The following is a 26724-nucleotide window of genomic DNA, read 5'->3' as shown; positions in this document are numbered from 1 at the left end:
TATGAAAGAGACATTGTACGTTTCCACTTAATATATGCAGACTGTCCACACTCTACTGTAGAGACTGAAATACTGGAGGACTTAAAAATTGTTATGGACACTAGAGACAAATTGGAAGGAGACTGTGAGAGGGGGAGAGTGCAGGAAAGGAAATTAGGGGGAAAAAGGGAGAGATAAGATATTTGTGGGACACAGATACAGTTTTTATCTGATGATGAGGATGTATATAGTATTCTCAATTGGACTGAGATGTGTATCATGCTAGGAAAAATCTCTTTATAGTCTAGCTGATGTATAGCAATTGAATGTATAAATAGCAATAATCATAATAAATATAAAATAAAAATAATAAAATATTTCTTTTTCACTGTATGTCCTCAATATATACTGAATGTCTGTACTCTTTGGCAGAAATAGAACTATTTCTAGACATAGAGGAAGAGAAGACAACTGTAGATAAAGAGACTGTATGGTGGGAGAGGTGTGAGAGAGTAGGAAGGGTTGAAGAAAAAAGATTTTTTTGTTTGTTGTTTTTTGTTTTTTTTGGAGAGGATTTTGCTATAGGGCTTGTGCACTCGCCAAAGAGACAAAGAGAGACAGAGAGACAGAAAGCAAGAAATCACCCCCCAGGGGGGTATGGCCATACCACAATCCCTTCTCCTCCATTCTCCTCTCGGAATCTTGGGCATGCACACACAGGTGCCCGGCATGAGTTTAAGCCACCGGGTCTGGTACTCTAACCGCAGTTGACTACATGGGAGTTCAGCGACATAGCCATTATGCTAACCGCTGGTCCCAAGAAAAAAGTATTGGGGTCAGCAGGTGGTGTGGTGGTTAAAGGTGCTGGATTCCCACATGGCCGACTGTGGTTCAAGTCCTGGACCTGGTGGCTTGCTTTCTCTCTCTCTCTCTCTCTCACTCTCTCTCTCTGTTCCTGTCTCATCAAATTGAAATAAACAAATGAATAAATAAAGTTAAATAAATTGATTCTTTAAAAAATAGAAAAAGATTTTTTAAAAATGTATTTAATGGACACAGGAATGCAGGTAGACTGGGAAAATGAATTGTGTAATGGCATATCACAACTGACTTTAAAGAATAGACATTCCCACCATGCATATGTGTGTGTCTATGTGTGTGTATGTACAAACATATATGAATGTATACATATACATGTACATATATATGTAGGCAGGCACACACACACACACACACACACACACACATTTGGCATCTCAAAGAAAAAAACTGCTCTGTGTGCTTAGCCGGGGTGCCTGCCAGGTTGCCCTAGAAGCCCAGCGCAGCCGCCGCCACGTCTTCCGGGTCCACTGGGAGTGCCCTGCAGCGCCTGTGGAGCCTCTCCAGCTGGAGGTGGGCGTGGAGAGGACCGAGGTCTCTCAGGCCTCCACAGAGCTTCAGCAGTACTGCATGCAGAATGCCTGCAAGGATGCACTGCTGGTCCGTGTTCCAGCTGGAAGCAACCCCTTCCAGGAGGCCAGACCCTGTGCTTTACTCTGAAGGCTTTAGAGAAGTTTGCTGAGGAATGCCTTCAAGCACAGATAAACGACTGTTTCCACGTCTCAAGAAAACACTTTTCTCGAGCCAAATGACTTTTAGATATTTCAGACCTTTTCTGTGGCCTGGCCCTCTAGCCAAAATTTTATAGAAATTGAAGAGTTTTTACTCATATAAGGAAACTAGGTGAAAGAGGAGAGGTTTAAACCATAATGTCCTGGTTCTTTTGGCAAACTTCTTTGTATTTAGGACAAATATTTTATTATCATATATGCCAGGGTGCTCCTCTTTTGTTAAGTGAATCGCTGGTGTTTTCCTATACCTGGAATATCATATGTGTTTTACATACTGGATATTTACATTTTGGGAAGGAAGACATTTTTGTTTATTAAAACAAATCAAATATTTGTAATTTCTTGTTCCAGACAGAGACTTTTATAGCATAACAAAATTTGTTCTTTTCTTATGAATTTACACTTTCTAAGTAAAGACTGGAAAATAAATCCTGGGGGAAAGAATAGGCTTTACTAATCAAATGCTGTCTTGAGTTTTTTTAAATGAGAAGATTGTTGTAGTCTTAACACTAAAAATGAGAGCTGTTCCTTAGCAAATTTGTTTAGAAAGATAATTTTTATATTTTGAGTTGCCCCATCCTATATATGAAGTATTTTGATTATTTTCACCTTAACTTCCTTTACTTTGTAGTTGTTCTTGTACTTTAAAAAGAAATACCACATTATTTCATGTCTTTAAAAATGTTTAAAATGTGACCTACTAAACATTGTAAATGTTTTTTTTTTTTTTGAGAGAGAGATTGGTAAGGCGCGTGCGCTCGCCAGACAGACAGAGAGAGACAGAGAGACAGAAAGCGAGAAATCACCCCCCAGGGAGGATGGTCACGCCGCAATCCCTTCTCCTCCATTCTCCTCTCGGGATCTTGGGCACGCACGCACACGCGCCCGGCGTGAGTTTTAAGCCACCGGGTCCCGGACACGAACTGTGGTCGACTACGTGGGAGTCCAGCGACATAGCCATTATGCTAACTGCTGGTTCCCTAACATTGTAAATGTTTTAAAACCAAATAACGTGAAAATATTAGAACTTAAAATAATTCTTTATGCACAAGTGTTATATTTTGAGGATATGCCTTTGGCTTAATTTGGGACATTTTAAAGATACTTTGTGTTTGTAATCATCTTTGAAGAGCCTGGAAATAAAATTTTTGCTTAATTCACAGAAAAAAAAAATCCTAATAGAGCAAAAATTTATGACATACGTCATAATGTGGTTTTTGTTGTTGTTGAAAATAGTGAATATGGTGTTATCTTTTATTTTATTATTGCAGACTGCATACGTGCCTTGAAAAATCCATCTCATACTCCACAGAGATATGCAAGATTTAAGTGTAAATAAGAACTTAGAAAATAAAACAGAGGATGGGAACTCCAGACAGAGGAATTAACCACTCGACCATTATCTATTGAGGATAATTTTATAGTACTCTGAACTAGACTGGGGAGAAATGTACACATGTTGGAATACTCACTTTGGAAGCTAAATAATGTGATCGAATGTATAAAAGAACTTGAAATAAAATTTTTTTAAAAAGAAAAAAAGATGGGGGGGGAACCTCTGTGAACTCCAACCAACAAGAAGCCAAAGTGAACCAAACTGGCACACGTAATAAGTAGACTGTCAAAATTCAAAGGTAAAGCATTTGTTTTCTTATAAAGCATGTGTGGTCACTGGAGAGAGACAGAAAGAGAGAAAGGGAAAGTGAAGAAGTACCATCCAGGGGAGAAGACCATGCCACAATCCCTTCTCTTCCATTCTGATCTCAGAATTATGGCCATGCACACACACACACACACACACACACACCCACACAGAGCGCTCACACACACACACACACACACACACACACACACACACAGTGCTTCCTTTAAAAAAAAATTAAGTTTATTTATTTATTTATTTTAATTTGACCAGAGAAGGACAGAGTGGGGGTGGGAGGAGAGTGAGAAAGCAAGCTGCCAGATCTGAGACTGAAACCATGGGCCAACACACAGGAGTCCAGTGCACTTAACCACCACACCACCTGCCGGCCCCTCAATATGTTTCTTAAGTCACTGGGTCCAAGACTTGAACTGTGCAGATGGACATGTAGGATTTAGTTGCCTCAGATATCATACCACAGGCTGGCCCAAGATAAAATCTTGAAAGCAGCAAGAGAAAAATGGTTTGTCACATAAAATGGGATTTTATCTGTGGATTTCTCGGTAGAAGACTTGCAGGCCAGAAGGAAGCCAGAAGGAAGTGAGATAATATACTGAAGTGAAGGCCAAAAGAAAGAGGCAATCAGGGACCAGTAGCTGGCATAATGGCTATGTTGCTGGACTCCCATGTAGTCAACCGCGATTTGAGTCCCAGACCTGGTGGCTAAAACTCATACCGGGTGTGCGTGCATGTGTGCCCAAGATCCCGAGAAGAGAAGGGATTGCAGCGTGGCCATCTTCCGTAGGGGTGATTCTTGCTTCCCACCTCTCTGTCTTTCTGGCGAGTGCACAGGCCCTATAACAAAAACCTCTCAAAAAAAAAAAAAAAGAAAGAAAGAAAAGAAAAAGAACCAATCAGCCAAGAATACTATATTCAAAAAAGCTATTCTTCAAAAATGAAGGAGAAAGCACGATTTTCTGAGGTAAATGAAAGCTAAGAGAGTTAACTACACTAGACTTGCTCTACACAAAATGCCCAGGGGCTTTCAAATTGAAATAAAAGTATGTTGGGCAACACAAAGTTATAAGAACAATTTAAAAACCTTTATTTTAGAAAGCAACTAAAAAAAAAAAAGAAAGGAACTCAGTGGGTATGAAGGGTGTGAAAATACATTAGGAAGAGGCAGCAATCCTTCTGTTAGAGCAGCTGGTCTGGTAAGACTCAAAAATCCCTACTTCCTCTAAATATTTGACCAGAAACCACAGCAGAGACACAAGAAATAAAAGAAACCAAGAAAATATCTCTCCCCTAAGGGAAAAGAACAATCCCTCGTCATCCACAGACAGTACAGGGGAACTCATGGACATGTCTGATAGAGAATTCAGAATATTCATAGTGAAAAAACTAAATGAGATACAGGAGCTGAGAGACAATGGACTCCAGAAGTTGCAGGAGAAAAGAGACAAGTTCCAGGAGGTGAGGAAGTTCTTGCACAATTGGAAAGAGTAAATACACACCATAAAAAAAGGATCAAATGGAGCTGTTAGAGAAGAAGGCTGCAATACAGAAAATCAAAACCTCCCTTGAAAAGTATTAAAAGCAGAATAGTCCTTGCAGAAGATTGAATCTTGGATGTCGAAGGCAAAATCTCTGATCTAGAAAAAGACAACCAAAAAAAAAAAAAAAAACTGAGAAAATAACTTTAAAAATGAGAATACTAGATGAGAAATACTAAATACCATTAAGTGTCCAAACAGCCAGATAATTGGTATCCCAGAAAGGGAAGAAAACTAATAAAGGCATTGATAACTGATTGCATGAAATCCTGGAAGAAAACTTTCCAAATCTAGAGAGGCATTCAAATATCCAGACCCAAGAAATACAAAGGATCCCTAATGGAATTAACCCAAGAAGATTCTCTCCAAGGCACATGGTAGCCAGACTGGCAAAGTCCACAGAGATAAGACACTAAAATTATCAAGAGAGAAATGTCAAGTTACTTACAAAGGCTAAGGTCAAACCTCTCATCAGAAACAATGTGAACAAGGAAAAAATGGGAAAATATATTTAAAGTGTTAAGTGAAAACCAGTTTCAACCAAGAATACTAAACCCAACAAGATTATCCTTCATATGGGAAGAAAAAATAAAAACATTCTCAGATAAACAAAACCTGGAAGAATTTACCAACCCCAGACCAGCTCTTTAAGAATTTCTGATTTTTTTAAAGCTTCTTTTATTTATTTTTTTTCACATTATTTATTATTTGTTTTTTGGATATACTTTCAATCATATTGTTTGGCTTACAATGAGACCATTTCGATATGTGCACATTTCTCCCCAGACCCATTGATCAAAATATCTTTAACGGATAACACCACACCTCCCCATCCCGTCAATGCTCAACCTCTGTATCCCTTCTCCAAATGTCCTTCGTTAGGCCCCACTCCTCCACATACACTTCATCTGACATTCACACCCGTCTCTTGTGTTTGTTCAACCGTTAGTCAATCAGTTTCAGTCATAGAATGCAGACATACAGTATATGTTAAGTGGGGACATACAATGTCTCTCCTTCATAGCCTGTCTTGCCTCACTCAGCAGTACATCTTCCATATTCTTCCACTTTCTGTCAAAAGCCAGGGTTCTGTTGGTTTTTATGGCTGAGTAGTATTCCATAGAGTATATGTGCCACTTGAGGAATCTCCAAATTATTCTCCACAGTGGTTGGACCAATCTACATTCCCACCAGCAGTGTAAAAGAGTTCCCCTTTCACCACACCCCCGCCAACACTTATCATTTTTTGTTTTTTTTAATATTAGACATTTTGACTGGGGTTAGGTGGTACCTCATTGTTGTTTTTATCTGCATTTCTCTTACAATGAGGGAGGTTGAACATTTTTTTATATGCCTTTTGGCCATTCGTATGTCATCTTTAGAGAGTTTTTTCATCTCCTTCTCCCATCTTTTAATAGGGTTGATCATCTTTTTTCCAAACAGCTTTTTTAGTTCCTTGTGTATTCTGGATATAAGTCCCTCATCTGATACAAAATTTACAAAAATATTTTCCCATTCTGAGGGCTGTCGATTCACACTAATTACTGTGTCTTTGACCATGCAGAAACTTCTTAGTCTGATGTAATCTCATTTGTCTATTTTGGGGACGATCAACTCTGCTTTGAGGGTCTTCTTTAAGAAGTTGATCGACTGTGCTTGTAAGGTCTTATTTAAGAAGTCTCTCCCTACACCAATGTCTCCCAGAATTTCCCCAGTGTTTTCCAGGAGCAGCTTTATAGTTTGAGGTCTTAGATTCAGATCCTTGATCCACCTTGACTTGATTTTTGTCAAAGGAGAGAGGGAGGGGTTCAGATTCATCTTTCTGCAAGTGGACGTCCAATTTTTCCAGCACCACTTGCTGAAGAGGCTTTCATTTTCCCACTGGATTGACTGGTACCCCTTGTCAAAGATCAGTTGACTGTATGTTTGGGCACTTATTTCTGGGGACTCTATTCTGTTCCATTGGTCCACGTGTCTGTTTCTGTGCCAGTACCATGCTGTTTTTATTACCACAGCTTTGTAAGTTATGAATTGCAGGATTAAAATTCTTATGTTCCAGAAACAGAGCATACAGGAAAACATGAGGAGGATATGATCTAAGAAATAATATGAGAAAATTCCCAGAGAGACTCAAGTTTCCCAAATTGAAGACTCTGTCATGTGCTCCTCTTGGTGTTTATAAAAAATCTCATGACTAATTACATTATAAAGTTAAAGAATAATGAGAATAAAAAAATCTTTTAAAACTCCCAAAAGGGGGAATTACTTAAAAGGATAGGTATCTGAGTGACACTACACTTAAATCATTGGCAATAATAGGCACCAAACAACAGAGCAATTTCTTCCAAGTTTGGAAATAAATTATTTCTAAGAAATATTTCAGTCAATAAGGGCTGGATGGTCGTCCACGTTAGAAGGTTTCTGTTTTGCTTTCATGGGCATGTACTTGCCCATGATCTGGGGCTGGCTGGAGGTTGAGGATGGATTGCAGTATTGGGACCTTATTTGGGGTTTTCTCTCTCTCTCTTGCTGTCTCTCTTATTTATGGGAGGAATAACTAAAGCTATCTAAAGTAATAATAAAAGTAGAATAAAGACGTAAAGTGTGTATCAATCAATCAGGATAGGTTAGGTTATGCTGCAGTAAAAAGCAAACCCAAAATCTGGATCATGATAATTGTTGGTCTGCTATCATCTTTTGTAAATTTCTACTCACACACCAGGAAATGTAATGTTATTTTATATCTGGACAACAGACTCAGACATATTTGGTAAACAGTATTGATGGCTACCTTGTAAGTTGTTAAGAACTGATCTGCCATGCATCTATTTCAGGAAACTCCTGCTTCCAAGTGGGGAAGCTAAACAAGAAAGAGATGGCCTGGGACATTCACACAGGAAGACTGGAAGGCAGCCCCAGAGTGACAGCTCTAGGCAGTCTAGAGGGCATCAGTCCAGTGGGATTAATAGGATGGAGGGTTCAGTTGGGCCCTGCCCCAAGTGAATGAATAAGAATAGGTGATTAAATTGTGGAGGAAAAGGTTACAGAGAGGAAAGGTAATCAATACTTGTCTTAACAGTGAGCAACAAACTTAAATTCACTGAATTATGAAACACTCTGAGTGAACTTAACCAAAAATGAGTTAAAATATCTCAGTACATTGAGAAGTTTGGAGGAAAGGAAATGTCTTTTAAGGAGGAATGTAAAAGACTCACGTCTTAATCTTTTCCAAGTTGTTCATAAGCAGTAGCAAACACTAAAACACAGTGAATAGCAGGACATGCTATTTGGAAACATAAGGAAATTGTCAGAAGAAATAAAGAAAAGTGGTTGCCTTTTGAAAATAAGAATCTGATGTGGGATCAAGATTGATGTTTGTTATTATAAACTTTGTCCTTTCACGTGAATTCTTAAACAATAACATGTGTACTATTTGAATTAAAATTAAACCAAAAAAAAAAATTTCTGAAAGGAGTGCTTTACCAGGAAAACTAAAGACACACATACAGAAATAAGGGAACAAAAAGCAACCAAGAAAATGACCAACTTAATGCTAGGGACAAGAAATATCAATAATAATGTTGAATGTCAACTTCCAGGATTTAAATGGAAAGATTAGACCACAGTAACACTGCAAATTCAACAGAAGAGAGATTAATTGCATAAGACTAAATAGGTGAAATAGAATTTTATGACTTTTGACTAAAACATTACTGATTTTTTTCCTTACTATCTTTTGTTTTCCCAATGTAAAGATTTTGCTTTCTTTTGAGCTGTTGATAACTTCAGCAATTTATTCAAATGGTTTTTTCGTCTTTTTTGTTTGTTTCTTTAAATTAAAACATAAACTTTTCTCCCTTCCTGACCCCTCTAGAACTGGGGAATATTCTTATTTTGTGGCAGAATGCTTATTTGCATAAGTATAATAATACCTGTTGCTTTGAATCAGAAATTGAAAATACTCATTATTGACTGGAATGCCATATCTGAAGATTAAAGCAGAAAACCATGGAACAAAGGTAGATCTCAAGTAAGTCAACAGAAGCTCTTAGAAAGATGCCCTGGCACCATAAACAGTTTAGCCTGACAGAGAGGATTAGAGAAGTCCTTATTTAAACATTACATACTTTATATATTTAAAAACAACACTGTACTCCATGTATATGTGTAACTATTATATGTCAGTTAAAATTATAAAATTATATATGAAAGAATTTGTACCATAAAACAACCTGAAAGAATCCATACCATAAAATTATAAAATTGTTTGTGAAAGAATTTGTACCATAAAATAACCTGAATTTTCCAGCCCAGCGATGTAATCAGTAGAGATTGCAAAAGAGCAGCCACAATCAGAGAATTATCTGGAAGACTTTGAAGGAAGAGAAAGAGACTGATCTTTCCTAGCAGATGGTATATCACAGAATACTTGGTAGGCAGGACTGAATTGAGAAGGGTTACATGTAAATTGTGTACTGAGTGTTTTGCCTTTCAACAGTTTGAGTAGTTTTAAATATTTTCTGAAAAATACTTAAAATTGCAATTTCTCAAAAATATTTAAAACCATACGGTCTCTGTTGTTACAGTCACAAACAAAATTATAACAAATATTTTGAAAGTTATCTTTAAAATTCAGTTTTTTGAAATTTTTAAAGTTGTTTACTAACTGTCAAGAACTAGGGAGTATGAGCACAAATTTTTTGATATGTAAAGTAAATGTTTGGGGGAAAATGCAAAAATAAATAAATAAATGATAAAAAAAAGAATGAACTCCAAATGAATCTGAGATATGTAGACAGCCATGGAACCATACAAGTATTACATGGGTAAACTCTTTAGTTTTAGGGTTAGAAAAGACTTTCTATCAATTACTCAAAATCCAGCAACAACAAAGAAAAAATGTTAAATTGGACCAGCAGTTGGCATAATGGCTATGTCGCTGGACTCCCATGTAGTCAACTGCGGTTCAAATCCTGGACCTGGTGGCTTAAACTCACGCCGGGTGTGTGCCCAAGATCCCAAGAGGAGAATGGAGGAGAAGGGATTGTGGCATGGCCATTCTCCCTAGGGGGTGATTTCTTGCTTTCTGTCTCTCTGTCTCTCTCTCTCTGTCTTTCTGGCTAGCGCACACTCCCTATAGCCAAAAACCTCTAAAAAAAAAGAAATATACTTTTTCATTTTTTATAATTTTAATTGACATATAATAATTACACACATACATGGAGTACAGTGTAATTTTTAAATACATAGAGTATGTAATGTTTAAATAAGGACTTAACATATTCATTGTCTCAAACATTTATCATTACTTTGTGTTTTGAACACTTCAAATCTTGTCTTGTAGCTATTTTTTAATATATATTAAATTGCTAATAACTATAGTTAGTCTTCTGTGCTATACTACCCTAGAACACATTCTTCTTCCCTAATTGCAATTTTATATCTATATAAATATAGATAGATAGACATAAAACATTTTAAAAACTGTAAATCTTGAGATCAGAAGTTAGCTTAATTGTTATGTCACTGAACTCCCATGTAGCCAACCATGGTTTGAGTCCCGGACCCGGTGGCTTGAATTCACACTGGGCACATGTGTGTGCATGCCCAAGATCCCAAGGGGAGAATAGAGAAGAAGGGATTGTGGCATGGCCATCCCCCCTGGGGGTTGATTTCTTGCTTTCTGTCTCTCTGTCTCTCTCTGTCTTTCTGGTGAGTGCATGCACCCTGTAGCAAAAATCTCTCTCTCAAAAAAAAATTGTAAATCTATGTTCATGGGAATACAGTAAATGAACATGTAATCTATGACATCAGTGACATAAAATGGGGGGAGTGTAGCTAAAAAAGAGGAGAATTTTGTGTATAAGTGACATTATTTCAAAATAAATAGAATGCTATAACTTTAAGATATTTTATGAAATTGCAATGCTAACAACTCTGAAAATAGTTATAGAATGTACAAGATGAAAAGAAAAGCATGTCATTACAAAATCAAATCAATGCAATGCAAAGAAATACAGTAAAGAGAAAAGAGAGACAAAAAATTGATAAAATATATATATATATAATATTTTTTTTTTTTGGAGAGGTTTTTGCTATAGGGCGCGTGCGCTCACCAGACAGAGAGAGACATAGAGACAGAAAGTGAGAAATCACCCCCCAGAGGGGATGGTTACGCCGCAATCCCTTCTCCTCCATTCTCCTCTTGGGATCTTGGGCACACACGCACACGTGCTCGGCGTGAGTTTTAAGACACCGGGTCCGGGATGCGAACCATGGTCAACTACGTGGGAGTCCAGCAACATAGCCATTACGCTAACTGCTGGTTCCCGATAAAACATTTTAAAAATTAACAAAATGACAATGGTAAGTCCTTCTCTATCAGTAATTACTTTAAATGTAACTGAGTTAAACCCTATAATCAAAAGGCACAAGATGGATGAATAAAGAGATAAGAAAACAGAGTTCAACTACATGCTGTCTATAAGAGACTCACTTTAGATCTAAGGATACACACTGGATAACACTCAGTAAAAGGAGGGAAAGTGATGTTCCACGCAAATAGCAACTACAAAAGAGCAGGTGCTTTATTAACATCAGGAAAAATACACTTGAAATAAAAAATTGTTATAAGAGAGCATGATTAAAGTTCAATTCACCAAGAAGATATAATGTTTGTAAGTATTTATTCAGCAAATATCAGAGTTCTTAATACATGAAGTAAAATTTGACAGAATCAAAGGAAGAAATAGATAGCAACAGAACACTAGTAGAAGATTTTAATACCCTACATTCAACAATAGATAGAATAACCAGACAGAAATTAAATAAGAAAATGGAGAATTTGAGCAACTCTACATACAGCATTTGGACTTCCACATGTAATAAACATACACAGAACACTCTAACCAGCAGCAAAATATACATTTCTCATGAGGCATTCTCTAGGATAGACCACATCTTAAACTACAAAACAAGTCATAGAAAATGTTAATGGAATGGAAATGAGAAATCAACAGCAGAAGGAGAACTAGAAATTTCACAATTATGTTGAAATTAAACAACACTCAACAAATTATGGATCAAAGGAGAAATCACAAGTGAAGTTAGACATACCTTTAGACAAATAAAAATGAGAACACAAAAACGTATGAAATTCAGCAAAAGCAGTGCTAAAAGGGAAGTTTATAGTCATAAACACATATAGTAGTCTCTCCCTTATTTACAGGGAGTATGCTCCAAGATCCCCAGTGAATGTATAAAACTGAAGATAGTATCAAACTGTATCTATACTATTCTTCCTTTTCCTGTTTTGATATAAAGGAAATAAAAACAGTGGCACTAGTTTTTTATTGATATAAAACAAATGACACACAAATTTAGCTGCTTATAAAAGACAAGCATTTATTACCTCGTGATGTGTCTGAGCTGGAGATCAGGGTGTGGCTTATCATGCTGATTCAGCATTTCTCATGAGTTTTATGCCAAGATTTTTTTTTTTTTTGGAGAGGTTTTTCGCTATAGGGCGCATGCTCTCGCCAGAAAGACAGAGAGAGAGACATAGAGACAGAAAGCGAGAAATCACCCCCTGGGGGGATGGGCACCCCACAATCCCTTCTCCTCCATTCTCCTCTCGGGATCTTGGGCACACACACACACGTGCCCGGCATGAGTTTTAAGTCACCGGGTCCGGGCTGCAAACCACAGTTGACTACGTGGGAGTCCAGCGACATAGGCATTACCGTAACTGCTGGTTCCCTTTCAGACAAGATTTTGGCCAGGACAGCCGTCATCAGAGTCTTTTTTTAAAAAGAATTATTTCTTTAATTTTATTTATTCATTCATTTACTTTAATTTGACCAGAGAGAGATACAAGAGAGAGCAAAGGGAGGTGAGAAAGCAAGCCACCAGATCCGGGACTCAAACTGTGGATGGCCATGTGGTAGCGGCCAGTACCTTAACCACCACACCACCTGTTACCCCAGTACCACCTCCCTCATCGGAGTCTTAACTGGAATTGGAAGACGAATTTCCGTGATGGCTCACTCACCTGACTATAGGCGGAAGGCCTCAGTTCCTCACCACATGGGCATCTCATGGGGCTGCTGGCATGTTCTCATGACATAGTGGCAGCCTTCTCAGAAGTGATCCAGAGGAGAGAGAGAAAAGAGGATAGCAAAACGCCTTTACGATTTAGTCTAGCACATCACCAAGTATCCCTCCACCATGCTCTACTCATAGGAGCCAGTCACCAAGAACGGCCAACACTCGGGGGATGAGTATCAAAGAGCTCGTAGACATATTTATCTGTTTGTTTGTTTGTTTATTCCATGAGAGACAGAGAGCGATAGATGAGAAGGTCCTCAAGCTCTAATTCACCCCCAGCCTCAGCCAGCCTGGACCATGAGTGCATGTGCACACTCCTGGTATACACAGAAAGGATCCAGGATTCAAACCCAAGACCTTCCCATTAGCGTTACTGCTGTGTCACCATTGAGGCCTGGACATATTTTAAACTATTATAATAGTCTAATGAATTGAAGAAGTCTCGGGATTGTAAGGTAAGTTCTAAAATTACAAGGAAGCTTCAGAACTTGCAAGGAAATTTGTCAAGCTGCCCTTCAATTTATATTCTTTTCCAAAGAAAAATCACCGATCATAACTAATTCTAGTTTAGCACTCCATGTATCTGGTTTTAAATCATCTATTTTATGCTTAGCACAGTTCTGGGAGATAAATCCTCTCATGATCACATTTCATCAAAATGAGAATACCACACAAATGTAACATATATCCTTATTTTTGTGTACCATTAAGAAAGAAACAAAAAATGCCAAATGAACCATATGAGAATGCATATTTTTTAGAATTTTTACTTTATACTTATTGAAAATAGATATTGCTTCTAGGCTGATTTAAACTTGGGGGGGGGGTCCATTTATCACTCTTGTGCACACATAAAAAGGAAAATGTAAGTAGAAAAAAAATGGTGTTCCTAAAACTTTTTCACATACAGAGTCCAATTCTTCTGAATCATTGACATCTGAAAATGATAATAATCTCTCTTTTTTTAAACAATATTGTCAAGAGAGTTGAATAGTGTCCACTATTTCCTTCAGGGTCTTTTCTCAACTTGCCAGGGAGTGTAAGTTACTTTCAACTAGCTAGAGACGTAATGCACAGCTTCACAGAGTGTATGAGAAAAAAGATACCTCTAAATTTTTAATAATTTATTCCTTAGCTACCTTTACACTAACATCTGTTTTCTGCTATGTTTTGAAGTAACAAGGTCATTTTTAAAAGATACCAGGGCCATCAAGTGGTGTGGAGTTTAAAATGCTAGACTCCCACATGGCCAACTATGTGGTTAGAGTCCCGGGTCCAGTGCCTTAAAAATCGTGCCAGGCATGTTTGCATGCGTGCCCAAAATCCCAAGAGGAGAATGGAGGAGAAGAGATTGCATCATGGCCATTCCCCTGGGAGGAGGGGTGAGTTCTCATTTTCTTTCTCTCTCTTGTTCTGTCTCTGCCTGGCAAGCACATGCACATAGTATTAAAAAAAAAAAAAAAAAAAAAAAAAAGCTTAGTATATGCAAGTTTCATTGCTTTTGTTTATAGTTTCAATGTTTCTCTTTGAGACTGAGAAAGAAATAGGGAGTGACCTGGGCAGGGAGTATTTGATGGTTTTGTTTCCTTAATAGCTATTGAAATATCATTAAAAATCATTTCACATTGTAGTAGGGAAACTTTCTTTTGTATTTTGAAGTTCAGATGTGGGAGCGCCACCAGATTGTAAAACTTGGTAATACATGAAAATAATGTCAACTGAAAGAGCCCCGATTTGTTGTTGCTGTGTCTAGATTGTTCTGGTGTGAGTATTGATTAAAAGCCACCAAAAATATGATATTTTCATAAAATGAAAGAAGAAAAACATTGCATGAATATCAGCTTGTAGAACTGCAGTCTGAAGATTTTCATTTTGTATTTGTTTCTGTTCAGATAAATTCTGTTCAGATTTCTGTAATCCTCAGGGTCTCAGTAAGCTTCAATTCCTTTCATTTTGAACTTAAAATACAATTTAAATGGAATGAGAGAATGCAAAAGTTTTATGATGCAGAAATACCAGAATAAGAGTGGTCAAAATATCTGAAACATTTTAACATTTTTATAGCAAATAGTATGTAATATTCTAAATAGTAAACTCTTCCTTACTCAGAGTTTAAGAGTTCTATCTCCCATAGTTTTTTGTAGGCAATTAGTAAAAAACACAGGCAAGTTTTATGAGGCAGTTATTTCACAACCAAAAAAACAGTACATGATTTTGAGTCCAAGAGACCTGAATTTTCATTCTAGACCTATGAGTTCATAGGAGATTTTTGAAAATTTTATGGGCTTTATTATCCTCTGATATAACCCAAGAGTGTGAGTATAGGGAAAGGCAATAGGCCATGACCCTGAGTGTCTGCACATTCTCAGGCAACCATGAACGCAAGGCCTTGTTCTTCATCCAGGCAGGTCTCAGCATTGGGTTTGTAGTGAACTGTCTCAGGGATGGGATAATCCTCTCCCCAGGCAAAGGGCAAGCTTGCCACTCATAATAAAAGTGGGATAATCCTCTCCCCTGGTTCAGAGTTCCCCTCCTGCAAGACAATGCACCACACATGCAGGTATCATCAGGACCCCCCTTGGCCACCCCCAAAGCACAGGACGGACACGAGGGATTGACACCACACGACCCACATGTTGCTTGCTCTGCTGTGAGTGTAGTCATACTCAGAGACACCACAGGGTCAGGACAGACCACCGCAATAAAGCGAATAGTGAAAAAAGCAAGTTGCATGAATTTTTTAGGTATAATGATTTTGGCAAATCATTAAATTTTTATACACCTAGCTGTCTCTAGAGGTAGATCCCACTTGGATCAGCAAGAGAACACCTATGAAGACAATGGAGAAACATGAGACTACAGAGAGGAAGGCTGGAGGAGTCCGACCTGGCGGGGCCCCAGGATCTGTCTGAGCACCCCCCCACCTTCCGGTCAGTTCAGTACGCTGGCAAGGCCGCTACTGTGTGCCCCCCCCCAACCTAGGATTTTGCTCCAGAAACTGTGGCAGCCTTGCTGGGAAGCGACCCCCCTCTGACTCCCCAATATACTACTATAAAAGAATTACATAGCTCTCTTATACATCCTGAGTGTACGATAAAATCTTCCAGGAAGTCCCCCGACAGCTCCCCTTTACACTGATCACTTACTATTAATTACAATGCTTTATCTCCATGGTCACAATAGAGGGTGGGCTGAAGTTCTTTCTAGGCAGAAATAATCTCGACCTTTGGAAGGCCCTTCAAAATACATTTAAGGTAAACTTAATCCTTTCTTTACGTAAAATAGGATTAGGCCAAAACTGGCCCAGGACACCTCCGCCCTCTCCAAGTGAAATAGATAAATATATTAGGATTCCTCAAATTAAGTTTTAAATCCCTACAAAACTGTATAAGCATCATTCTTTATTAAGATCCATAAGAACTAATATCTATACTTGAGATTTTCTTTTCTCGGCACCATTCCTAGTAATCACAAGATGGCTGCTGCGCTGCATCAGCTGATAATCATCTCTGCTTACCGGAACCGCTTTCCCGAAACTGCATTCCATGGAGACCCACCTACAATTGCGGAACTGCACTAGACCCACCCTTAATCCAACCCTGAATTGCACTAGACCCACCCTTAATCCAACCCTGAGTAGAATCTATGTTCTCTATTGTTAAAAACTTTATGAGCTGTTAATTGAAACACTAGCCCCTCTCCCTTTACTTGCATGTATCACATTTTCAATAAAAACGCATGATGATTCCTAGCAGTTGTCATCCTCAGAGAGCGATCTTTGAGGGGTGTCCGGCATAGGACGTGCATGAAAAGGCATCGAGGCCTCTGTCTTCTGTTCACCTTCGCCGCCTCCGTCGAGATAACCCACCCACGCTGAGGCTGGTCCCCGGCAGAAGGCTTTTATCTACACTTAGAATCAGGTTTCTGCCTTTGCTATATTAACTACAAGAGCAATTCTTCTTTACCAGGAAAACTAAAAAGAGATTAATGTTCCATTAGCTCTTACTTGAAAAATTGAACTAAAGTGTAGATGAGATCATTTAAACAGCATCACATTAACTATATAATTTATATAACAAAGGACAATGGACACTGATAGTTTTTACTGATAATTTTTTTCTTTCTTTCATGTAAGATAGTTTTAATTATTCACAGTAAAGTTGAAAACAATTTAACTTTTTCTCTATGAGGAAAAAATACCTAGTTTCTAGCAACCAACTTAGTAATTCTAAGTAGTTAGAACCAGTTGGTCCTACTTAGTAACCAACTTTGTTACTAGTCCTAACAAGAAATCAAGTTGGTCCTGACTAGTAACTGAGTGGGTTACCAGTCCTAACTAGCAACCAAGTTTGTTCAGTGCATATAGACCCATGATAAAGTTTCATTTATAAATTAGGTACAGTAGAAGATTAATAATAACTAACCATAACATAGAAAAATTATAACCATATACTGTAAAAGTTATGTAAAAGTGGTCTCTCTCACCAAAACATGTTATTGTTCTGTACTCACCCTTCTTCCTGTGATCTGTTGATGCAATAGCTGAGATCATTACTACCCTTCTGATGGTCGTGTAGTGTACACAGCACACACATGCTGGACAAGGGATGATTCATGCCTTGAGTGGGACAGAGAAGCCTGATATGAGAGTTCACCATGCTATGTAGGATGGTATGTAATTTCAAACTTAAAAATTATTTCTATATGGACTTTTCCATTTAATATTTCCAGACCATGTGTTCTGCTATCGTGTTGCTAACAGAAATGCCTGAGAGTAGATGATTTATTAAGAATAGAGGTAGGGTCAGCAGGTGGCATGGTGGTTGGGGTGCTGAACTTCCACATGGCTGGCTGTGATCCAGGTGAAAATCACAACCATGTACGTGTGTGTCTATGCCCAAAATCCCAAAAGGAGAATGGTTTATGGCTTGGTCATCCCTTCTGGGGGGTGATTTTTTACTTTCCCTCTCACTATTTCTCTCTGTCTCTATCTCTCTCCAGTGAGGGAGTGCAAAAACCTAAAAAACAAACAAACAAAAAAAGAATAAAGGTTTATTTGGCTAACAATTCTAGTGTTTGGAAAGTGCAAAGACTTAGGGTCAGCACCAGGCTGGCCTCTGGTACCACATTATAATATGACCAACAGAAGCAGAAAGGATGGTAGGAGAGTGCAGAGAGAAAAACTGGGGTTAGCCATATTCCTATTATAACGACCTGATTTCACAGGGACCAACCCCTGCTCACAAGAACTAGAATTTACTTTTACTTTGTCTTAGAAGAAAGCACTAATCATGGGACCAGCAGTTAGTAATGGCTATGTCGCTGGACTCCCATGTAGTTGACCGCGGTTCACGTCCCGGACCCAGTGGCTTAAACTCACGCCAGGCTCATGTGCGTGCGTGCCCAAGATCCCGAGAGGAGAATGGAGGAGAAGGGATTGCAGCATGGCCATCCCCTGGGGGGTAAATTCTCACTTTATGTTTCTCTGTCTCTCTCTGTCTTTCTGGTGAGTGCAAGCGCCCTATAGCAAAATAGTTTTAAGCCACCGGGTCCGGGACACGAGCCGCGGTCGACTACGTGGGAGTCCAGCGACATAGCCATTACGCTAACTGCATTTCTAAACTCAGTCTATGAGCTAAGCATTACCAAGATACCAAAGACACTACAAAACAGGAAAATTTCAAATCAACATCCCAATGAATACTGATGCCAAAGCTTTCAACAGAATATGACCAAATACATTCAACAGTACAGTAAGAGGATTATAAACCAAGAGAAGGTGAGACTTTTTTGTGGAATCATATGAGTGGTCAATATATAACATTCAATAAAAATAAAATAGCCATCCCCCCTTGGGGATGATTTTTCACTTTCTGTCTGTCTCTCTCTTTCTCTCTGGCAAGCTCAAGTGCCCTATACCAAAAATCTCTCTTTAAAAATATCTCTCTCTATCTCCCTCTATCTCTCTCTCTCTCTCTCTCTCTCTCTCTCACACACACACAATTAGAACAAATAAATGAATTTAGCAAAGTAGCAGTACTCAAAATCAACACTCAAAAAAAAATCACTTGTATCCATTTGTGGTGATGTGTGATACTGAGATGCTGTGCTCCACAGTCCAGGACCACACAGGAGGCCCTGGTTCAATTCCCAGTCCAACCTAAACACTAGGCATGGTGACATTCACCTGTAATCTCAGCAACTCAGAAGACAGGAGAATCGTGAGCTCAAGTCTGGCCTCACCATCAAAGTGACACCCTGTTATGAAAGAGCTGGCATGGTGGCATGTCCCCGTGGTACTAGCCAGAACCCTGAGACAGGAGAGTCATGACAGAGCAAGACACTGTATTAAAGAGGAAAAGAAAGAAGCAGCAAGAAACCATTGTGATGCTATACAATAACAGTAAACAATACAAAATAGAAATTTTAAAAGGTTCCATTTACAATGGCATTAAAGGGAGCAAAATACTCAGAAATTAAAGAGGCAAGGATATGAAAGACTTGTACTCTGAAAACAACAAAACATTGCTAAAAGGAATTAGAGTAGAGGAGCAGTGTGAAAAAGAAGAGGCGAGAGCGACCCCCAGACTGACCAAAGCCTGCGCCGCTGCACCCCCCAGCGTCTGCGTCCCCCCGTCCTCGCCACCATGCCCAAGAGGAAGGCTGAAGGGGAGGCTAAAGGAGATACAGCCGAGGTGAAGAACGGACCACAGAGAAGATGTGCAAGGTTGTCTGCAAAACCTGCTCCTCCACAGCCAGAGCCCACGCCTAAAAATCCCCTGAAAAGAAGGGAGAGAAGGTGCCCAAAGGAAAAAAGGGAAAAGGTGATGCTGGCAAGAATGGGAACAAGCCTGCAGAAAACGGAGATGCCAAAACAGCCCAGGCACAGAAAGCTGAAGGTGCTGGAGATGCCGAGTGAAGTGTGTGCGTTTGATAACCGTGTCCTTCCGGTGACTGTACCGTTTGAAATACTATTTCTATCAAGTTTTAAAAAAAATGCAGAACTTTGTTTTACCTTTTTTTTAAGCTATGTTGTTAGCACACAGAACACTCCATTGTTTTTTGGGGGAAGGGGCATTTGTCACTAATAGACTCTCTGAAGCTGGATTGATTTGGACAACATCTTTCCCTTCTAGTGTTGAGAGACTTCCTCTTGGCTCCCGAGAGGAGGGATTCCCTGACACACAGCCACCTTGGCACAGATGCCTTGTGGTGTGGAACACTTACCATTTGCTTTTATGTCCTCCTTCTCTGCCTTCAGCATAGCCTTAACTCCCTTACACCAAAGACCTGTGGGGACCTGACCACAGAAAATTGGTTATGCCAGTATGTCAGGCAATCTGGGCTTTCCAATGACACTGAGATGGCATCCTTCAAAAGAGCAGCAGTTCCTTTTCATTTTCATTTCCCGAAAGTCAGGGCCAGCTCGTGAAAAGTTGTTAAACATGCTAAATGCGAAATGTCAACCGTCTCGCTAAACTTTCCCTGTTCAGAGCATCAGATGAAGACTCCATTGGGTTTTATAGTGGCTTTCTGATTCTGTAGTCCATTGAAGAAGGGAGTTTGAAAGTCGTTGTATACTGTTAATGATTGTCTGCCCATGTCCTGCCTGAAATACCATGATTGTTTATGAAAAGTATCTTTAATAAGGCTGGATACAGTTTGGCTTTGAAAAAAAAAAAACAGAAATTAGAGTAGATATTAATAAATAGAAATAAAACCAGTGTTCATGAATTGAAAGACTTAATATTCTTTTATTAAAAAGAATTATTTAATTTTATCATTTAAAAAATATATTTGATACAGACACCAGAGAGAAGTGAGAAAACAAGCCACCAGGTCCAGAACATGAACCAGGGTGGGCCATATGGGAGTCCAGTGTCCCAAGCACCACACTACCTGCTGGTCCCTCAAAATGGCTGAAAGCTAAAGATTTTCCCAGGCTTCACACAGGTATATTTATTGTATCTGATATAATTCCCATATTACACTGCTTAAACTCAATACGAATACTCAAAGTTATTTTGCATGCAGCTTTAAATTGAACTTTTGAGAGACCAGCAGATGGCGTAAGGGTTATGTCGGTGGACTCCCACATAGTCGACTGTGGTTCAAGTCTTGGACCCAGCGACTTAAAACTCATACCAGGTATGCCCAAATCCCAAGAGGAGAATGGAGCAGAGACTGCAGTGTGGTCATCTCCCCTGGGGGGTGATTTCTCACTTTCTGTCTCTCTCTGTGTCTCCAGTGAGCCCACACACCCTATAGCAAAAAAAATCTCTCAACAACAAAAAATAATTAAATTAAAATAAAATAAAAAATAAATTGTATTTTTGTACATGATCTTGCACCGTCTCAGCACATTTTACTGTGTCTATGTGTTGATTCTGTGCTTCTTCCGACTGACTTCTCATTAATTCCTTCTTTAAATCCTGGTTTCATGGTCTAAATTAATGAATAACGTGAGGTAACCTCCAGTGAAGCCTCCGAGATAGGCTGTGCTTTCGGGGCTCAGCCCGTCTCGTTGAAGCTGTCTTACTGCTACTTCTCTTCCTGCTTTCTCACTTTTATATTTATACAGTCTTCCTTGTAATTGATTGTATTCACTAACTAATTCTTTATTTCTCTCCAGCATAAGAATTTGTTTTTCACTCTCAGCTTGAAATTTTTTCTTACAATTTTAGAAACTCATCCTGGATTTAGTTCATTGCTGAGTTTGTGTTACTGTCAATTTTCTCTTGAGCAACTTCCAGTGACTGTTGAAGCAATCTATTTTCACTTTGTAGTTGAGATCGGTCTTCTTCTTTACACTTCTGTTTTCTAATGTATTTATTCCATTTACATTGTTTATTCTGATGCTCGAGTTCAGTTTCCTTCATTTGACACTGTGGCTTAGATCTCTTTGTACTTGTTCTGAAATCAAAGTCTTTTCTCTGAGAGCTTCTCTCGCGTGATGGAGTTCAATTTCTAGGCTATTCAATTTACTCTCCTGATGGAGCTCAATTTCTAGGCTATTCAATTTTCCCTCTGCTTTAGAAAGTTGTTGAGAAAGACTCTCATTGTTCCCATTCAGGTTTGAAATTTATTTTGTCCTGTAAACAAAACCACTCATCTCTTGCTCTGTGGAAAACAAGTTCTATCTCTCTCTCTCTTTGTTTTTTTTTTAATTTAACTTTATTTTATACATTCAATCAGTAGACAACACTTAGCTTGTAAAGTGAATTTACTCAGCAAGAATAAACTTAACGCCAGTCTAGTTCAGGATACTATACACATTATCAACAGATAATAATCCATTTCTGTGTCTCATAAATGTCTTGCCTGTATTTTTCTCCTTAGTTTCTTTCCTCATACTCTTCCCCTTTCCCACCTTCTTCCCACATTGTCTTCTGTATCCCTCACCATTTTCCATGCTTCTATATCCTCTAGTCTTTCCGTTTCTGCCATAAAATGCATTGTATGTCTCCACTTAACATATACCAACTATTCACACTCCACGTGTCCTTTTGGATGTCTGATCTTGTATAGCAGCAGCCAGTCTAGAATGGTCTGATTCAATTTCTGATTCCAGTCTTTGTTTTACTTTTCATTCTCCAATTTAGAATTTAGCATTGTATTTTCAGTCATCAGGACCTTAAGCTGTCTGCTACACTGGGATATTATTTTTCTTAACGTTTCCTCATTCTGTTTTATTGTCTTTTGAAGGTCATCATTCTTTTCTTATAGAATTTGAACACCCTCAATATATTTCTTGACCTTTTCTTGGTTATGGTTTTTTATTGTACCTCTTTCTAGTCTTAGTGTGGTCATTTCATTACGTAACCTGTGATTTTCATCCAACAGCTCGATTTGTGTCATGACTATCAGCAACTACAGAATTCATTTTCATTTGAGTCATTTCTAAGTCCTTTTGTTTGCAAAAGTGACTGGTCAGAATCCCACCTTGTATCATTCTGGCTTTCTGTTCTAGAGAAAGCTGCCCCTAGGTGTTTTTTTTTTGCTCTTCTTCGACATGATTCAAATTAATTTTTGCAGTCTTCAATTCCACATCCAGTGTTCTAAGCATGAGTTGAAGTTGTTTACTTCAGCTTCTTTATCGCACTGGTCTTCGGTACATTGTCATGGTTCCCTAGCGTTTTCATGTAATTTATGAGCACTTGTCCTCTTTTCTTGTCTCAAGGCAGATCACAAACTGCAGGTTTTGCTCCCACTTCACTTTCTAATGCTCTCACTGCGAGCTGACCTCTCTGGTTTCAGACAGAACCTTTTGTAGTTCACTAGCTTTATTTTCCAGTTTTTCAATTTTCCCTGTATGTTGTTCAGAGTGATTTTTTTTTTTAAGTTCTATTACTCTTTCATATGAAAGAGATGTGTCCCAGATTTTCATTTGGCAGACAGAATCTTTAGAGTCCGTTCCAAGCATTATGGAACTCTTACAGATCGAGTGAGGTCATTCACGATCCTCTGAGCTGTTTGAGATGACTGCGTTGAACTATCAATGTCATCCATAGAACGTATTTGGTTTTTTACCTTGTTCTCTTCCTTAGATGTTTTCTCTGTATGCCTTTCTTCTTCTGGATTTATTTCATGTAAACCGTTGTCATCACTCACTTGTAGTAGACCACCAGAGAGTGAATCGGCCTTCTCCAACACTGCTATAACTTTATGGTTTATTAAGGTTAATTTCTCATTTTTATTCTTCTTCACTTCCTTCACACGCAAGGCAGAACTGAAACCATCATGCCTTCTGTCCTCCTTAGTAGGAATTTGATGACTTGAATTGGTCTTTGCACTCAGTTGAATCACCCATGGCCGTCGCTATCATGACCAGCAGGAGCTGTGGCACTGCCGTATAAGTTTTCTGATGTCCTCATGTCATTATTGCTGTTTTTCTTTCTTCCTTGGTCAGCCTCTTCTTTCTCCAAAGCCTGGAACTCAACTTGTAATACATCTGTCTCATTCTTAAACCTTTGCATAGCTTGCTGTAATTCTTCATTTAGATATACTTCTGCTGTTCTGTCCCTACGTGTTGGAGAAGAACTCCCATCTTCTCGTTCAGACTCCATATGCTTTTATAGTTAGCAGCATTGTGAGTGTCGAATAATGGCTCTTAGAACAAGTCCTGTATGAGTTTGGCTTTCCTATGTCTTACGCCAAGTATATTCTGCTCTTTACTTAAATTATCTGCTTCATTTTTTTTTTTTTTTTGCAGCCGTTAAGCCTCAAATCCAAAAGGCTTTTTGGTTCATTAGACTGTTGTGTAGGTCCAATTTTGATTCAGTGGTATTTTGATTCTTCTTTTTTGTCATCTGTGTGTCAAACACTTGGTCCTCTTTCATTTTAACTATAGTTACTTCTGAGTTTTTCTTGCTTTTTCATTTTCCGAAACATTATAAAGGTTCTCATGTGTGTTAAAAACATCATCAGTGTCTGGTGTGTTATCATGTCCATGGTCTACTTACATTTAAACTTGGAAGACAAGTGGCAAGCGTATTCCAGGGACTCAGAGGGCACAGGAAATGGTGTAACGATTTTAAGGTTAGGTTCTTTTTGTTCAGGAAGTGTTTGGAATACAACAGAAACGGAAACTCCAGATGCATCTTTTTCTTCACAATAAAGTACCTATATTTTTTTGTCACGTTAGAGGGTATTTCCTTTAAGTTTGTTCCTCTTTTAGAGTTATCATCTTCCTCAGGATAAACAGCAATTTTGTACTTGTCATAAGTTTGACTCGATCTTTCTTTTAGCTTATTTGTGATGAGTTCAATTTATTTTTCCAATCGATTTCGCCTTCTTCGAGCCATGTATCCTCATTCTTTTGCACAGAAGGAACTCCTGAATATATACGTGTGGACAGATAGTGCCAGCCCCAGCGGGACACAGCCCCCAAGCTCCCGGTGCTCCTACACCTCTTCCTCCTCGTCCACCGGCGGCAGGTAGGCCATGCACCAGACGTGGACGCTCAGCCAGAAGACCACTGGGAGGCTGCGGCCCGACTTCCGCACGCCAGCACCCTCCGCGCGGGCAAGGCACTCGGGAGAGGAGGTGACTTGGCAGCAGTGGCTGCGGAATCAAGGGCCTTGTGGAACTCCACCTACGGCTCCTGCCTCCTCTGGCGAATGAGCAAGCCCTTTAGTGGCTCTTCTCCCGTTCGTCTCTCCCTTCTCCGCCCCACCAAGCTCTAGCAGGGATCTTTGGCCGGCCTCGCCTCCTTCTCTTTATGGTCAGGTCGACCAAAGTGAGTCTGTCTTTTTTAAATAAAGAATTATTTACTTATCTAATTCCATTTATTATTATTATTATTATTATTACTATTGTTATTATTTAATCTGATCAGAGAAAGAAAAAAGGAAAGGGAGAAAGCAAGCCGCCAGGTCTGGGAATTGAATCACAATCGGCCCCATGGGAATCCCTAACCACCACGCCACCTGCCGGCCTTGAAAATTAGTCTTAATATTCTTAAAAATATTTATAAATATTTATAAACAAAACAGCCTACAGATCCAATGCAATCCCTACCAAAATCCCAATGGTAATTTTTTTCAGAAATAGAAAACAAATCCATCCTAAAATGTATGGAGACCTCAAATAGACAAAACAGTCTAATCTTCCTGATTCCAAAACATATTACAAACCTATAGTAACCAAAACAACGTGGTACTGGTATAAAGTTAGACCAATGGAAGGACCAGCAGATGGTGTAATGGTTACCTTGCTGGACCTCCAAGTGGTAGACTATGGTTAGCATCCTGGACCTGGTGACTTGAACTCACACAGGGCACACAGGTGTAGGTGCCCAAGATCCCAAGAGGAGAATAGAAAAGAAGGGCTTGTGGAGTGGAAGGCGGGGGGATGGTGATTCCTTCCTTTCTGTTTCTCTGTCTCGCTCTGTCTCTCCAGCAAGCTCGGGTGTCTTATAGCAAAAATCTTTCTAAAAACAAACAAATAAACAAACAAACAGACAAATGGAATGGAATAGAAAGCCTAGAAATAAACCCTTGATTGTATGTAAATGTGATTTTTGACAAGGGTGCCAAGACCACTCAATTGAAGAACAGTCTCTTCAACAAAAGGTTGAAGTTTGTCCATGTACAAAATAATAATGGTAGACTATTACCTTATAACATACACAAAAATTAACTGAAATGATTGAAGATCTAAATTTAAGGTCCAAAACTAAAAATCCCGGAAGAAAACATAGCAAAGGGGTCGGCAGATGGCAGAGTGGTTACATTGCTGGACTCCCACATGGCCAACCGCAGTTTGAATCCTGGACCTGGTGGATTCAAAATTATGCCCAGTGCATATGTGTGTAGGCCCAAGATCCTGGGAGGAGAATGTTGAAGAAGGGATTACACCAACCCCCTAGGAGTGACTTCTCCCTTTTCCTCTCACTCTCTCTCTCTGTTGAGGGCATGTATCCTAAGATAAAAACCTCTTAAAAACAAAAGGAAAGAAAGAAAACATAGGGAAAAACTCTTACTGACACTGGATTTAGCAATGATTTCTTGGATATGGCATCAAAAGCACAGACAACAAGAGCAAAAATAGATAAATGAAATTAGATAAAACTTTAGAACTTTTGGGCATCAAAGGGCCACAATCAACAAAGTGAAAAAGCCACCTACAGAATGGGAAAAAAATAATTGCAAATTACATATCTGATAAGAGGTTGATATCTAGAATAATAAGGAACTCCTACAGTGCAACAACAGAAAATCAAATAGCCCAATTTGAATATGAACAAAGAACTTGAGCAGACATTTCTCTAAAGATGACCATGTACATACACATAGAGAACAAGCATTTGAAAAGATGTGCAGCATCATTA

At 38.9% G+C, this 26724-nt stretch overlaps 1 pseudogene; it reads right to left on the bottom strand.

Annotated features, from left to right (window-relative positions):
* Positions 1–1549: 1549 nt before the first annotated feature.
* Positions 1550–23959, bottom strand: LOC102485229 (ankyrin repeat domain-containing protein 26-like; annotated as a pseudogene).
* Positions 23960–26724: the final 2765 nt, after the last annotated feature.

The sequence above is a fragment of the Tupaia chinensis genome, unplaced genomic scaffold (genome assembly GCF_000334495.1).
Source record: "Tupaia chinensis unplaced genomic scaffold, TupChi_1.0 Scaffold000070_1, whole genome shotgun sequence".
NCBI lineage: Eukaryota > Metazoa > Chordata > Mammalia > Scandentia > Tupaiidae > Tupaia > Tupaia belangeri.
Note: the sequence above shows the minus strand (reverse complement) of the source record. Positions and strands in the feature narration are given on the sequence as shown.